Genomic DNA, 4,891 nt, shown 5'->3' on the forward strand with positions numbered 1-4,891 from the left:
CCCCAGCACTGCCCAGGTACCCCAGCATTGCCCAGGTACCCCAGCACTGCCCAGGTACCCCAGCATCCCTCCTCCCACTGGGCAGCCCTGCTCTGTCCGCCCCCCTCCAGGCCCCAGCCCCTACTGCCTCTGCTGCTGCTCTCAGCCCCCAGCCATGCCAGGAAGGTGCCCCTCAGCCCCAGTGCAGGGTTTCAGGGTGCCTGGTTGAGCCCCTCCCCAGATTCACTGCCATGCCCTTTCTCAGCACATCAGAAACGCTCCTGAGCTTTGCTTCTCTTGGCTTGTGTAAGTGAAACATTTGGTTTTGTGACACTTTCCTTAATTACGGGAGCTAATGACAAAACCATTGTGACAAATGACTCAGCTTTTGATAGTGAAGTTAATTAATTCTGAAGTTCAAGCCTTCATTGGAGTATCTGGAAAAACCCGATTAGGAAGTCTGCTTCCCCAGCGTGACACGGGCAGCAGGAACCCGGTCCCTGTGACAGCCAGGTAAAACCCTCCCCACGGCTGTGAGGGATGATCCACCCGGAGCAGAGCGAGGGGATTAAAGGCCAGACATCCCAGTGCTGCCTCCTGATCCGTCCGTCCATCCATCAAAGCACCCAGGGAAACACAGCCTCATTAACGTCGCAGTGAGTGACCAGGGGCAGCTCTGCGTTGGGCGCTGACCTTCAAGAGCGTCTCCCTGAAGCCATCTTTCATCTCTTTCATTTGCATTACAATCCTGTTTGCCTCATTATTCCTTATCCACTTCTTCTTCAAAGGATTTAAATCAAATCAATTAAATTGCGGCAGCTGGAGCAGCAGTGAACCTTTCCTTGTGGCTCAGCGTGGTCCGGCCGGACCCGGCTACAGAAGGGGTTTAATCTTCTGCTGTTTGTTCTTTTATTGCTTCTGAGGTACCACTGCCCACAGATCCCTTTGGTAATAGTCTGTCCTTCCCACCCATCCCATGCAGGCATTCTCCATGCACAGCCTGGTCTTTGTATGACCTTGGGGAAGGGATTCTCTTGGCTTCCCTCACAGAGCCTGGGATGGGGATGATGGGGAGCTGCTGACCTGCCCAGAGCAGCTGGAGGAACCCTGGGGCACTGCCATAGTGGTTGCTGTCCTGTGTCATCCCTTTCCCTCTACTCAGCTTGTTTTTTCTGCCAGGGAATCAAAGAACCATGGAATCATTCAGGTTGGAAAAGCTTTCTAAGACGATCGAGTCCAACTGTTCCCTCAGCACTGCCAAGGCCACCACTAACCCCAGTCCCCAAATGCCACATTGACATGACTTTTAAATCCCTCCAAGGACAGAGACTCCACCACTTGACAACCTGTTGGTGAATAGATTCTCCCTAATATTCCATCTAAACCTCTCCTGGTGCAACTTGAGGCAGTTTCCTCTTGTCTTGTTACTTGGGAGAAGAGATTGACCCCCACCTGGCTACACCCTCCTGTCAGGGAGTTGTTGAAAACGCATTGATACAGAGGAAAAAAAAAGCTGATGAAATGTCACAAGTGTGGGCAAAATAACATGGGTTTAGGCACGCAGCTGCTGCCAGTGTGGTCGCCCAGTCCCCGGAAGCTGCTGCTGCTGGCCCACGCACAGCCACCCCTGCTCCCTCTGCATCTCAGAATAAAGAGGCTTAATCAGAATGGATTTCTGTTCCTCCCCTGCTATTTTTGTTGCTACTCAACTGTCGGAAGTCCAGCAGAGAGTGTGGAGCAGGGAGGGAACTGCACCAGTTCGCACTGAGTGAACCAGCTCGTGCCACCAGCAGCAGGGCTGGTGGCACATGTGGCATCACTGCCCTTTGTCACTCCTAGAACCCCACTGAGCTCAGCAGCACATGACACAGGGGCACACCAGCCTCCCCACTGGAGTCCTGTTGGAGCCAGTGGATTGCACCAGCACTTCCAAAGTGTGCAGATATAAATAATCCCCTCGTAGGAGTGGGGAAGGACGAACACATGTGCCAAAGGCTCTGGAGCCCTTATCCCCTCACAGCCCCTGGGAGCAGGGAAATGAAGTGAAGACTAGGCAAGGCTGGAGCATCTCTCTGCATTGCTAATGACCCAAACTAGCCTTGTATCAGCCTCTCTTCCTTCAAGGAAAAACCTAATCCAGCTAGGGATTATTTCTGACTACTTACTTCCTGTCACTTTGCCAGTTTAAATGCAGCAGAGCTTTCATGGCTGGATTTGGGAGGACAAAGCCTAACAGATCTTGTGTTAGGACATTTTTGCCTGCAAGGACAGCCTTCTTCTCGCAAGAGTCATACAGTCTTTGCAGTGTGGGCTGGATGTTGTTATTTGTTTCTACTTTGCCCAGTGCAGAGGGGTCCGGGACCAGGAGCAGGTAGGTGCCGATGGATAGGGCAGGGAACAGCAAGAGGTGATGGAGCTGGAGGATCCCGGAGTGCCCAGGGCAGGGTGCCAGGCTGAGACCCTGCCCGCCACTGTCTGAGCTGCAGAGCAGGACACCAGAGTCCCCAAATTCTTGTTCATTACAAATCTACCCTGGGGCAACTGCTCCAGACAGAGCTCTGAGCTTGTTCCCGGGGCTGACACTCCATCCATGGAGCAGCGAGAGGGGTGCAGGGCTTGGCAAGGGTGCCCCCACCACCAACCCTACAAGGGCCAACACGATCTGCCACGGACTTTGCTTCTGTTTGAGCTCGCTTTGTTCAAAGCCTAGGAAACGGTACATGTGCACTCTGCTCACACCTACACACGCTGTGTTAAAATAACACAATTAAGGCTGCAAAATCCCCCACTTGCAACGCAATTTGCAGCCCCTCAGCTGTGGGTGGGAGATATCTTTGCAGCCTCTGCGCGGGCCGGGGGTGCTGCGTCAGGCGCTGCCCCACGCGCTGCGGGGCGAGCGGGGGAGCACCGGGGGTGGCAGGATGGGGGCATCGGGCACGGCTCAGGCAGATGCCCCAGGGAAACTTGGGCTCTTCCTGTACTGTGCCCCAAACCACCTTTGTGGTACCAGTGGGATTGTTTAGGACTGGGGGGCTTGTGGAAACAATGGAGAGTGGCTTTTTACACGGGCAGACGGTGACAGGACAAGGGGGCATGGTTTTAAGTTACAAGAAGGGAGGTTTAGATTAGTTATTAGGAAGAAATTCTCCCCTGTGAGGGTGGGGAGGCCCTGGCACAGGTTGCCCAGAGAAGCTGTGGCTGCCCCTGGATCCCTGGAAGTGTCCAAGGCCAGGTTGGATGGGGCTTGGAGCAACCTGGGCTAGTGGAAGGTGTCCTTGCCCATGGCAGGGGGTGGAACTGGATGGGCTTTAAGATTCCTTCCAACCCAAACCATTCTGGGATTCTGTGATTCTATGACCAGTGTCCCAGTGCAGCCACATGCAGGGCTCATTTCAGTGTCCAGCCTCCTGTGACACCAAGGTGTGACCTGTGACCATTGTGTGCTGCTTCAGCACCAGTCCCAGGAATTGCTCAGGGATAACCCCCCCTCAAAAATGCACAGGAAAGATGGTTGGGTGGGTGCTGCTGACCCCAACCCTTGTGGCCCCATCCTCACACTCCTCAGAGGGCTGTGTCCTCCCCCAGCCCACGGAGCACTGCCACTCTCCCGATGGAAATGCTGAGAATCAGGAGCTGGTGCTGTGCGCCCAGAGAGCCTGGGCAGAGCTGCACCGCCTCCAGCCTGAGCTGGGAACCAGGCACGGGGCCGTGGGGAAGCAGGGAATGAACCAGGGTGATCCACGGCCGGGAACCAGCGGGAAGCCGGGGAGGGAGCGCGGCGGGGCAGCAATCAGCGTATCCTGCCTGGGGAGTAGCACAGACGGTGATTTCAGGTTGAGGAGCTACTTAATTTTCACGTTCTTAATTTCTCGGTACCTTCATAATTTTCTGTTTGCCTTTTTGGAGTAAATAACTAGTAATTCCATGCGAGTGCATACAGATGAGGGCTGGGGAAGCACACGCCGTCGCGTAAATCATTCGCTTTCCCGTCTCACCCGTGGCCCTCACAGGACTGTGAATTCAAGAGGTAAGTGTGTTCTAGGGCTTGTTGGAAAGGTCGTATGAGTCATGGGCTCATGCAACCGACTGAGGAATGTTTGAGGGAGATGAGGAGACAGTGGAGAGGAAGTGGACAGGGGGATTGACTGGGGGGAATGGTTCAGGAGCGGGTTGCGGCTATCAGGGATGTTCGGGATTAATTGGTGCTTGGGCAGGGGTTAAATACCGTGTCCCCGGGGCACGGACAGTCCTGTGTCAGTGTGGGCAGGGGCTGTGCCCTCCCTGGGTCTGCTCTGTGGGTGTGTGGCCCCCAGCCCCTCGCACCAGATGCCACCCGGTGCCCGGTACCGGTGCAGCAGTTCCAGTGCTGTGCGGACTGGGCGGGGGGGAGGGAGCCGACTTGCCCCTTGCCAGGGGGCTGCGGCAAGTGGGTGTCTGCCGGGACTGTCTGCGGTACTGGCACCCTGGGGTGGGCATTCCCACCCAGTCCCGGTCCCGATCCCTTGTTACAGTCCCGGTACGGTCCCAGAACCCCGGGGAGGGGTCCCCGAGGCAGTCACTGTGACTGTCCCCGCTCAGTCCCGGCACCCAGCGGTGGGGTTCCCCCGCCCGGCCCGAGTATCCTGGGGTAGGGTCTCTCTCCGGATCCACCGGGGCAGTCCCGATCTCAGCATCGCGGAGCGGGGTTCCCGGAGCAGTCCCGGTCCCCGCCCAGTTCCGGCACCCCGGGGTGGGTGCCCAGTCCCGGTCCCCTCGTCCCCCTCCCCGTCCCGGTCCCCGGGCGCTGTCCCCGCCGCCGGCCGGTGGGTGCGGGCGGGGGGCGGTGTCCCGGCGGCGCAGCCCCCCGCGGGTCCCGCCCCCGCCGCCCCCCGCCGCTGCCTTGGCCGGGCGGCGCGGGGGAGGCGCCGGGAGA

The 4,891-nt window shown here is 57.5% G+C and overlaps 1 protein-coding gene across 1 annotated transcript in view; it reads left to right on the plus strand.

The window, feature by feature from the left end:
• Positions 1–3,678: 3,678 nt before the first annotated feature.
• The window catches only part of CACNG3 (calcium voltage-gated channel auxiliary subunit gamma 3), a 28,525-nt gene continuing 27,312 nt past the window's right edge, over positions 3,679–4,891 (plus strand). Inside the window, exon 1 of the mRNA XM_027667999.1 lies at positions 3,679–4,006. The gene's annotated coding sequence lies outside the window, so the exon portion shown is untranslated. The remainder of the gene's footprint in view (positions 4,007–4,891) is intronic.

Source organism: Corapipo altera, unplaced genomic scaffold, assembly GCF_003945725.1.
Source record: "Corapipo altera isolate COAL_440 unplaced genomic scaffold, ASM394572v1 104b, whole genome shotgun sequence".
In the NCBI taxonomy this organism is placed as follows: Eukaryota; Metazoa; Chordata; class Aves; order Passeriformes; family Pipridae; genus Corapipo; species Corapipo altera.